This window comes from Salvelinus fontinalis, chromosome 5 (assembly GCF_029448725.1).
Source record: "Salvelinus fontinalis isolate EN_2023a chromosome 5, ASM2944872v1, whole genome shotgun sequence".
In the NCBI taxonomy this organism is placed as follows: domain Eukaryota; kingdom Metazoa; phylum Chordata; class Actinopteri; order Salmoniformes; family Salmonidae; genus Salvelinus; species Salvelinus fontinalis.
Genome location: NC_074669.1, coordinates 59,692,524 through 59,705,029, shown reverse-complemented (window position 1 = coordinate 59,705,029; position 12,506 = coordinate 59,692,524).

Genomic DNA, 12,506 nt, shown 5'->3' with positions numbered 1-12,506 from the left:
GACCCGTTACTCAGTACTTTTGTAGGGATTACAGCCTTGAGTCTTCTTGGGTATAACGGTATAGGCTTGGTACACCTGTATTTGGGGAGTTTATCCCATTCTTCTCTGCAGATCCTCTCGAGCTCTGTCAGGTTGGATGGGGAGCATCGCTGCACAGCTATTTTCAGGACTCTACAGAGATGATTGATCGGGTTCAAGTCCGGGCTCTGGCTGGGCCACTCAAGGACATTCAGAGACTTGTCCCGAAGCCACTCCTGTGTTGTCTTGGCTGTGTGCTTAGAGTTATTGTCCTATTCAAAGGTGAACCTTTGCCTCAGTCAGAGGTCCTGAGCGATCTGGAGCAGGTTTTCATCAAAGATCTCTCTGTACTTTGCTCCGTTCATCTTTCCCTCGATCTTGACTAGTCTCCCAGTCCCTACTGCTAAAGAAAAATCGCCACAGCATAATGCTGCCACCACCATGCTTCACCATAGGGATGGTGCCAGGTTTCCTCCAGATGTGATGCTTGGCATTCAGGCGAAAGAGTTCAATCTTGGTTTCATCTGACCAGAAAATCTTGTTTCTCATGGTCTGCATCCTTTTAGGTGCCTTTAGGCAAACTTCCAGCTCTAGGGAGAGTCTTGGTGGTTCCAAACTTCTTCCATTTAAGAATGATGGAGCCCACCGTGTTCTTGGGGACCTTCGATGCTGCAGATATTTTTCGGGACCCTTTCCCAGATCTGTGCTTCGACACAATCCTGTCTCTGAGCTCTATGGACAATTCCTTCAACCTCATGGCTTGGTTTTTGCTCTGACATGCACTGTGGGACCTTATATAGACAGGTGTGCCTTTCCAAATCATGCCCAATTTACCACAGTTGTAGAAACATCTCAAGGATGATCAAGGATGATCAATGGAAACAGGATGCACCTGAGCTCAATTTCAAGTATCATAGCAAAGCGTTGACAAATAAAACAAAAAATACCTTATTTACATAAATGTGCTAAAATTTCTAAAAACCTGTTTTTTTCTTTGGAGGGGGCTATCTGGAAGTTATTTAGAGGTTTTGGAGAGGGCTATCTGGAGGGTATTTAGAGGTTTTGGACAGGGCTATCTGGAGGTTATTTAGAGGTTTTGGACAGGGCTATCTGGAGGTTATTTAGAGGTTTTGGAGAGGGCTATCTGGAGGTTATTTAGAGGTTTTGGAGAGGGCTATCTGGAGGTTATTTAGAGGTTTTGGACAGGGCTATCTGGAGGTTATTTAGAGGTTTTGGACAGGGCTATCTGGAGGTTATTTAGAGGTTTTGGAGAGGGCTATCTGGAGGTTATTTAGAGGTTTTGGACAGGGCTATCTGGAGGTTATTTAGAGGTTTTGGACAGGGCTATCTGGAGGTTATTTAGAGGTTTTGGACAGGGCTATCTGGAGGTTAGTTAGAGGTTTTGGACAGGGCTATCTGGAGGTTATTTAGAGGTTTTGGAGAGGGCTATCTGGAGGTTATTTAGAGGTTTTGGAGAGGGCTATCTGGAGGTTATTTAGAGGTTTTGGAGAGGGCTATCTGGAGGTTATTTAGATGTTTTGGACAGGGCTATCTGGAGGTTATTTAGAGGTTTTGGACAGGGCTATCTGGAGGTTATTTAGAGGTTTTGGAGAGGGCTATCTGGAGGTTATTTAGAGGTTTTGGACAGGGCTATCTGGAGGTTATTTAGAGGTTTTGGACAGGGCTATCTGGAGGTTATTTAGAGGTTTTGGACAGGGCTATCTGGAGGTTATTTAGAGGTTTTGGACAGGGCTATCTGGAGGGTATTTAGAGGTTTTGGACAGGGCTATCTGGAGGTTATTTAGAGGTTTTGGACAGGGCTATCTGGAGGTTATTTAGAGGTTTTGGACAGGGCTACCTGGAGGTTATTTAGAGGTTTTGGAGAGGGCTATCTGGAGGTTATTTAGAGGTTTTGGAGAGGGCTATCTGGAGGTTATTTAGATGTTTTGGAGAGGGCTATCTGGAGGTTATTTAGAGGTTTTGGACAGGGCTATCTGGAGGTTATTTAGAGGTTTTGGACAGGGCTATCTGGAGGTTATTTAGATGTTTTGGAGAGGGCTACCTGGAGGTTATTTAGAGGTTTTGGACAGGGCTATCTGGAGGTTATTTAGAGGTTTTGGAGAGGGCTATCTGGAGGGTATTTAGAGGTTTTGGACAGGGCTATCTGGAGGTTAGTTAGAGGTTTTGGACAGGGCTATCTGGAGGTTATTTAGAGGTTTTGGACAGGGCTATCTGGAGGTTATTTAGAGGTTTTGGACAGGGCTATCTGGAGGGTATTTAGAGGTTTTGGACAGGGCTATCTGGAGGTTATTTAGAGGTTTTGGACAGGGCTATCTGGAGGTTATTTAGAGGTTTTGGAGAGGGCTATCTGGAGGTTATTTAGATGTTTTGGAGAGGGCTACCTGGAGGTTATTTAGAGTTTTTGGACAGGGCTACCTGGAGGTTATTTAGAGGTTTTGGAGATAGCTGTGAGGTTGATCTGGTGCCCTGGCTCCTCTTCGACGCAATGATGGGCAAGTCCCTAGGGAAAAAAAAAATTCATGAAGATTTCATGCCCCCAAAAATGGTATTTTAAGGAAACAGCAGGTTTTGGAGTGCTTCACAGCAGCGACGATTGACGAGTATGCAGTGTAAAAGCAGTTGGCCGGTGCTAACCGGGGTAATTGTTTTCTTGGCCTGTTGATTTGGCCAGACGGAATGTTTGGACCAGTGTTGGTGTTCTGAGATTCTATCATCACCCCAGCGATCATAAGGTCATTGAGTTTTGACCACCATGTTTATGCGCTCACATAACGAAAAGTTATTTAGTCCTGGCGATTTATCGATTGAACAGATTCAAACCATCTGTAAAACGATAACAGAGAAGGCAGGCCTCGTTGTTTTTGATTACGATTTGGAAGTCAAAGATTGAAGGAAGAATCCAATACCAGGTAGAGAGTCCCTCTCTCTCTATGCCAGACCATAACTGGACCAGCTCCAGCCCAATGGAGTCATGGCAACATGAGAAACATCGGCCTTACAGTCCATGACCAAGGTGGCCATATCTGCCAATTAATGAGGCAGGTGCAAACTTTCCCTCGGGGGTCACTAACAGTCACAAATCACTTCTCTCAGCATTATTTTCCATCCTCATTTGAATCTGTCTGCTGAAGTCACAGGCTATACAGTAAAATCCATATATATTCCAAACAACAACATAAGGGTACGTACATAATGTATACCCAGAGACTGCCGGCCGTTGTGTTGACTTTTTTGATTTACAGCAGGCTGCCTCTTCTCTTTCACAGCTGGTTGTCAGTCTGTGGTTCTAAACAAACAATATGTCTCCAATCTGTAATCATCATATGGAAATAAGCGTTACCATGTATGGGTGGGGGGAGGGGTTGAGGAAATGAATGACATGATGCTTTTATGTTTGCTTTTAAAGCATTCCACTGACTGGGAGATTCAAATACTGGGAACTTGGTTAAGTAATTGTGGTTAAGGTCTTGGATGCAACCCATGTTGTTGTAAACCTTCTCGACCCAGGACATCGGAACTGGTTCTTATTAATGGATCACACAGCATGTATTGCCTTGGGTTGGGTTGGGTTGGGTTTCGCCTCCCCCACCCTCCACGTCGGACACAATCACCCACGTATCAATCCCAAAAACGTCAGGGGGCAAGGGCAGGTCGACTGGCCCAGTGTGCTGCCTGGAGTCCACCCTGACTATCTCTGACTTGGATTGAGGGGAGTTGAATCAGAAGGCTTGTGACCTGTGCAGTTGTAAAAGCAGCGTTCCCCATCCCCACAGTTGGGTCCAGACTAGACGTCTATAAATCATGCGTGGTGACGCTGGGGTTGGTCGCCGGTGTGGTCAAAGTCAAACCCAGAGAAAATGTAGCTCTCTTTTTGATGTATGACTTTGATGTGAGTCATTGAATTTCCTGCAGATGGGCTGGCCACACCCAGGCCAGCTAGACGATAAACAAGTGATCCAAACGGTCTGTCTGTCTCCTGTAGTGTATACACCACCACCTCTGTGGTCCAAGCAGACGGGATGATGATGACGCGGTTTGAACCGTTTGATGGCCGAGTCGTTTCAGCAGGTGGCTAAACATTTGTAGCACAGTTGGCCATTAAAGGAAGGACAAACATGTTTGATTCCGGAACGGGAACCATAATGAGATCCTGGAAGAAGAAAGACATTATCCCATGTAATTCCAATAGAGAATATTTTCTTAAGTTTAATTGCAGATAAAAAAAATGTTTTTTGTATTTCTATGAGTGGAGTCAAATCACTTATTCCGTTGTTGACGGCCTGTCTGGAAATGTCTTTCCATAAAAAGTAGGAAAAACCAAGCATGTGGTTTCCAGTATTATTTGACTGAGTTATTCATTTTTCTTGTGAAATCCAGATAAGAACTACATGATGTGAAATGGGTTTTGTTTCAACTCCTGCCAAATGAAAAACAATAAGCAACAACTACGTGCGTCAGCTGCAACATACATCCCTTACTAAATGTAGCCTATCAGGACCACAGAATAAGACAAATTATTAATGAATCATTGAAATTGGCAATATTAAGAGGGGAAAGTCAAGTGCTCCGTTTTCTTCGCCAACAGGAGAAAAGGAGAGTGGGCAGATGGCAGTTACAGATGTAGGATCTTAAATTTGAGCCAGTTTTCTACAGCAGGAAAATAATCCTGTAGCGACAGTAAATGGGAACTATTATGTGGATTATAATTCATGGAGATTGTTGTAGAGGACAAAACATTTTCGGTAAGAGAAAAACAAGAGGAGATTACAAACTTCCGAAACCTTTTTAAACCTCTAATACACTACAAGTTTAAAATGTCCTGTATTACAGGAAAGTTCTCCTGCAACAGGGTGATCAAATTAAGATCCTACATCTGTAGTGAAGACGACATCCTGGAGAGAGCATCAAAAGGGTCTTGTTCATACTTGACTATTATCACCAAGAAGACAAAGACGTAGACGGATTAGACAGAAACACATTGTGTTTTTGGAGAGGTACCACCACTTCCTACTACATCTGCGAGCCATCTTGTTAAGGCTTGGCACTCAATTCCATTTAAAGCCCACAAGGACTGATAAACCATGAGTCAAATGCTTTCTATTTCTAAGTGAATACTGTCTGTTTATCCATAGGCTACGTGGACGCTGCTACTGTACATGTGCTGCATGTTAGGCTAAGAAAGCTGTTATCTCATGCACTTCCAATGGAAAATTGTGTTTTGTTTAATTGTGGAAGATAGTGCTGTTATTTTTTGTATTTCTATGGCTGGTAACTGATATCATGTCCTATATGTTAGCCTATCCATAGGCTACGTGTTTACAGTAGCTGTACGTTCTAAGGCGATTGAGCATCTCAGTGGAACTACAGTACAGTTCATTCAAACAGGTAATTGTTCCAGCCTCTGCATGGCTGTAACCCAGACTACATACGTCCTGCCGTTCCTCTGATTTGCATCGTTAGCCTCCTCCACTCTAATCAAAAACTGGGCGACTTCTTGCGCAAGCTCCGACTTCTCACATTGTGGAGCACATTCCAGGAAGTTCAATTGGAGGCATTTTGAAAAGGAGTGTGTGTGTGTGTGTGTGTGTGTGCGTGCGTGCGTGCGTGCGTGTGTGTGTGGCTCTGTTTAAAGAGATGCTGCTGCCTACCTATCGGGGCTAATTCCTCTGATTTGCCAGGAAGATGGATTAGGTCTATTTGCGAAGAGTCAAGCCTTTCGGAAACAAGAATGCCGCCCTGTTTCTCCCTTTAAATGCCTCAGATTATTGAATTGATAACAGTGACCCCTCTGACCACATGAAAGCTGGGCTCTGATAATCAAGTGTCCCGAAAGGCCGTCCCCTGACTCTAAATCAAACGGCTGTCTGATGATGCCCTCTCCTCTGCCTTGCCTGGGGCTGTGCAGACACACTGACATACCACCATTGTGGTCAGCAGTGTGACATTAGTGAGTCGCAGGTCTCTGAAGAAGACACCCCACTGCGCACAGACGTCAGTTCAACTTCTAGTTTTCATTTACATTTGGTTAAAATGATAACGTGAATTCAACAATGTTAGGTTAAAAGTTGGGTGAAAAAAAAGACGGAATGCCACGTTGATTTTGCCTCAGTTGGAAAGATCTCCTCTTACTGATACGCTCCTACAGACGATTGATATGAGAGATTAAAAGACGTTTGGAGACTGGTATTATTCCATGATGATGTCTCATGCGTTAGAACACTAAAGCCTTACAAGAACATGAAACCTAAAGCCTCATGGTATCTGTCTACAGATGGAGTATAGAGAGCAATGATAAATAGAGATACTAGTAAGACTTTTGTTCATCTCCACAACCAAAATAAGTCATACTGTTCCGCACCGTGGCTGTCTGACATATCTAAGCAGAGCATTTATGCACGCCTGTCTATTGACTACACTAGCCAGGTATGTATAGTATTACAAGATCCCAGCATGCATTGGGGGGGGGCAACGCTTTGGGAGAGATTTACGAAGTTCTTGACCAAAATAGAGAATAAATACCATGTTCTCATGGTAAACTGTGATTTTCCAAATATTCCATTGAATCAATGGTCGACATCGAAAATGTGACGATACCGTGCTGTGGTATTGTTAATGGAAGACTTACAGGCAGGCAGTGTGTGGACAGCTGCAGATCAATGTAAGGGTAATTATTGTTGTGAAGAGTGTTGATTGGGTAAGAAAAAAATCGATCTATCTATCTGTGTGTGAGTGTGTGAGCGTGCATGCATGTGCGTGTATGCATGTACAGTATGTATGCATGTACAGTATGTATGCATGTATGCACACATGGTGGTATAGTATAGATGCTGGTCCTGTGTTATTATACACACTCACAACCCTTTACTGTAGAGGGCTTCTGTAAAAATGTCCACAACAATTACCAAGGCATGCATTTTGTTACTCCCTGTAGGAGAAAATGTACAACTACTTCGTTTCCATCTGAGTCCAGAGACATTTTTCAAATCAGCAGGCAGAAATAATGCAGTATTTGTGCCATGAAACAAAACAAATAAACCATGAAGTAAATGATCGGCCTCTTTACAGTAAGCTTACTGAGGGACAGTAAAGATAGAGTACTCTGGGAGTGGTACTGTACATCAGAGGAGGCTGGTGGGAGGTGTTATAGGAGGACAGGCTCATTGTAATGGCTGGAATGGAATTAATGGAATGGAGTCAAACATGTGGTTCCCATATGTTTGATGTGTTTGATATCGTTATATAATATTCCATTCAAGCCATTACAATGAGCCTGTCCTCCTATAGCTCCTCCCGCCAGCCTCCTCTGCTGTGCATGTCACATTGAGATACTAAATAAGCAGATGTCATCCCTCAGCTCAGAAGTATGTAAACTAAAGTCATTCTGGAGCATCTTGACATGAGGCGGCGAGGGGTCAAACCCCAGAAAGAGTCAACAAAATATCTTTGCCACTCCGTCACTCTAGAGGAGAAGTTGGAGTCCCTTATTGCTGTGTATGTTATTAGGGTCTCTTCCTAGTGATCCATACAGCTTTAATCTGACCACAGATCAGATTGTCTTTACTGTAGGTAGGTCTTTCTTCTTCCCAGTGATCTCTGGCTTTAATCTGACCACAGATCAGACTTGTCATGTCTTAAGTTAGGTAGGTCTTTGTTTTTCCCGAAGGCAGCCACGGTGACATCATTTTTATGCCATCACTCAGTGTCAATGTTACGGCATGGCAGCGCTGGGATTGAATGACGACCACACAATGTGCCATTGTCCCCAAACCTGTGATGTTGGCAGCAGACAGGAAAGTCACAGAGCGGGACCCATATACTGATTTCAAGTGTCGGTTTCGATAAGCTAAATTCCCCTTTAGATCTTCCCCCAACACATTAGTGACCCCTTAGCGTTACTTAAGTACTGTAGGTACACTATATGAAATAGTTGGCATTCTATGGCTGATTTTCAAAGAGGTGACTAAGTAGTACCATCACAATAAATCCATTAGTTATTTTAGACAGGTCTAAAGAAATATGATATGAAGAAAATGTAGTTTATTTCAGAAGAACAGAATAGCATACTCTGAGTTGTCCTTATGTTAGGCCCTGATGTCTGTGGGCTACACTAGTTCATTTAGCAGACAAGACTTGCTTAGAATTCCGTGACATTATTTTATATTATTTTATAGTATGAAGAATACAATTGAACAAAGATGAAAGAATAGAAAGGATATTTTCTCCAAACGATTTGAGGGAGTGCGCACATGGGGCGATTCTGTGTTGAGCGGTTAACAAAGAAGCAGGTCCAACTATATGCTTCATTTAGAGCTATTTATCCAACTTTAGTTGTGATACAAATGTTGGACTTTTAATACATTCTAAGGCTGCATGATGCAACTCTAATGATGATTTGAAAAAAGCTGCATGAAAGGGATGAGGTCTGGTCGTACAATGAGTCAATGCTTAACTTCATGATCACCCACTACTGAGAACATTAGCCTACATTATATCCACCAAAAGCGATTTACTGTCACGCATACATTTAGGGTGGTCCCGGGAATCGAACCCACATTCCTGGAATTGCAATCCCCATGCTCTACCAACCGAGCCACAGAGGTAATAATCATTCATTTCTATTAAGTAACATTCTCTCAATGAGTGAATGTTTGTACCCTAGCCTAACCGCCACTCAATGCCTGAAGCCAGGACAGTTACTATGGCAGAAGAAGCTACTGTGGGTTTATTGAGAGTCTTTCTTTGAGAGTGCTGACACTTTGTTGAGGCGACAATTGACTCCAGAAGACCTTCAGGGTGTCAGGGGAAGAATTGTGAGACACATTTCAAATGAAATATACCCACAATTCACTCTCTACCGCAAGAATCCGTGTGTGACTGTGAATACCCTCTCTGTTACTTCAATGTGTATTTTGATCCAGTTCAGTCATGGGTCACCGAAATATGTCGGTGTTGGGATATTTTGAGGTTTGGACAAAAAAATGTGAAGAACTTATACTTGGGGAAAAATGTCCTAGAAGATATGAACAATGATATATCTTGGTGAAGGGGAGGGGGAACAGTCAACTATGAGTAAGCATGCAATCAACACAAACCACCATTTAGCCAAAAGAGGAATTCCACACCCCATTTTGAGGCTTTGGCCACAGCCTCCTTAGGACCGAAGTCATACTGTTATCTCCAACACGCACACAAGACGGTCGTATCCCATGATGCATGCTATAGCCAGGCCAGAGAAGATAGATCACACTGCCTACCAAAGTCATTGAGGTCAGTTACAGACACTAGATCCAGGAAGTGATGCGGTCGGGCGACTGGGAAAATGTGAGTCTTTGGGTGTGACCATGGTTAGGGACATACAGGAAACAGATGCAGCGGTAAACAACACATTTCAGCCACCTGTGACCACACACACACACACACACACACACACACACACACACACACACACACACACACACACACACACACACACACACACACACACACACACACACACACACACACACACACACACACACACACACACACACACACACACACACACACACACACACACACACACACACACACAGTAAAGACAAAAACATGTTGAGGAGGTACTGTAAAAGGTAGTGTGTTGGTGAGCTGAATCTCCTCACTGGGATTCATTAATATAGGCTGCAGTGCGTACAGGTAACTGCCAAAATAATGGAACACTTGAATAAATGAGGGATACAAAGTATATTCAAAGCAGGTGCTTCCACACAGGTGTGGTCCCTGAGTTAATTAAGCAATTAACATCCCATCATACTGGGCAGGCCATTATTTTGGCTACCATGGCGATGCCCCCATAGGATGATAATACCCCCATCCACAGGGCACGAGTGGTGACGTAATGGTTTGATGAGCATGAAAATAATGTAAACTATATGCCCTGGCCGTCTCAGCCACCAGATCTCAAAACAATTAAACACTTATGGGAGATTCTGGAGCGACGCCTGAGACAGCGTTTTCCACCACCATCAACAAAACACCAAATGATGGAATTTTTCATGTAAGAATGGTGTTGCATCCCTCCAGTAGAGTTCCAGACACTTGTAGAATCTATACCAAGATGCTATTAAGAGTTTAATAGCATCTATACCAAGATGCTATTAACCCTATTAAGAGTTTATGTTGCTGTTTCCTTTATTTTGGCTCTTACCTGTGTCTATATAATCATTTGAAGACGGCATCTAGTATGTCTAGTAGGAAAACATCCATACAAAGATAAATATACTGACGCAAATGGACACTTCACTCTTCAAAAAAACACCTTTCAGTGAAATGCCCACTCTTACTGTTCGTTCTCTATTTTGTCTATATTCCATGGGTCACACACACACACACACACACACACACACACACACACACACACACACACACACACACACACACACACACACACACACACACACACACACACACACACACACACACACACACACACACACACACACACACACACACACACACACACACACACTAATCCTCCTAACAGGGAGGTGGGTTGTTTTTACTACAATCAGACTATAATCCCTCCTGGGCCTTGATGTATTTATTGGTTGGATATGCTCTCTGTCCAGATGGTTCAAGGTGTTAACTTTGACCTGCGGACGCCTGTTATGTCTTCTCCCCTGGAAAGCCCACATTAAAAAGGAAGGAGGAAGTTAAAAAGAAAGAGAGCGGCGTGCCCAGCGACTAGAGGTATGTTTCCAATATCACCATGGTGAAGCCGAAACCTACGCAGTTCTATGCTAACGCTGGTAATGGAAGATGAGGTAAAACTGGTCTTTGAGAGGAGACTATTCCAAAAGATAACTTCCTGTTATGTGTCTTCGGTCCAACATCCATTACTGTACACAGAGACATCAAAGAAGTTTCCGGAACAAACGAGAGACTAAAGAAAGAGCAGTCCTTTCAGTTCTAAGCCCTTCCGTTCAATTAGCCAAAGACTTTATCTTGGCCACAGCATGAGCTCATCATGCAAAAATCTCAATCTTCTCTTCTTTACCATTGTGTGGTGACTGGTGAGGTAGTCTCTCTCTCTCTCTCTCTCTCTCTCTCTCTCTCTCTCTCTCTCTCTCTCTCTCTCCCTCTCTCTCCCTCTCCCTCTCCCCCTCCCCTTCTCCCTCTCCCTCTCCCCCGCTCTCTCTCTCCCCCTCTCTCTTTCTTTCACGCCACTTACATCTAATCAGTGGCTTCTTTGTGTCTCAACTGACCAATGATGCTGCTTGGGATGATTAACATTATAAATCACTCATCCTTTTTCCTCCGCTTTATGTATCATCCATCCATCCAATCTCCATCATTCATCCATCCATCCATCCATCCATCCATCCATCCATCCTCTGCAGCGTGATCACTAGCTGGAACAGGTTTTAAGTCATAAAAGATTATGTTAAACCTAACCTTAACCACACTGCTAACCCTAATGCCTAACCTCAACCTTAAATGAAGACCTGAAAAGCATATTTTTGTTTTCATTAATATTTACAATATTTTGACTTTGCAACTGGCCCATCTAGTGAAAATCGCTCAGTTCTGCCTCCAGGCCAAGATTCAGGACAATAAACATCAACCTGTAAGCAATGCAGATACAGAAGCACAGTGGCTAGGAGAAACTCCCTAGAAGCCAGGAACCTATGAAGAAAGCTAGAGAGGAATGGAGCTATCCATTCCATTTCATTTACCTATGACAAGATAATCCGCGGCATGAGGGCAGATATTGTCTTCGCTAAATCATTCAACTACAGTATGACTGCAGATTCTGCCTTTAATATTGTTTGAGGTAAACTTGGCATCGACCATCAACTGATTTATTTCTGAATTCCAACCTGAAATAATTGGCCGGAGATTGGGAGCTTCAGGACAGTAGAAAACTAAAACACAACGCCCCAGGAACAGGTAGAGGCTGAATATATTAGTTATAAAAGGGGATATACAAAGCACACGTGTTATTTTGCTGTTGTTCTTGTCTCTTGTTGTGGTAGAATTATGCTCCATATTGGTACAGTGATTCAAATACACTCACTCTCTAGAAAAGAGAAGAAGAACCCTCTCACTCTCTAGAAAAGTGAAGACGAACCCTCTCACTCTCTAGAAAATTGAAGAACAAGAACCCTCTTACTCTCTAGAAAAGAGAAGAAGAACCCTCTCACTCTCTAGAAAAAGAAGAACCTTCTCACTCTCTAGAAGAGAGAAGAAGAACCTGTTCACTCTCTAGAAGAGAGAAGAAGAACCCTTTCACTCTCTAGAAAAGAGAAGAAGAAGAACCCTCTCACACTCTAGAAAGAGAAGAACCTTCTCACTCTCTAGAAAAGAGAAGAAGAAGCTTTTCACTCTCTAGAAAAGAGAAGAAGAACCCTCTCACTCTCTAGAAAAGAGAAGAAGAATTCTCTCACTCTCTAGAAAAGAGAAGAAGAACCCTCTCACTCTCTAGAAAGAGA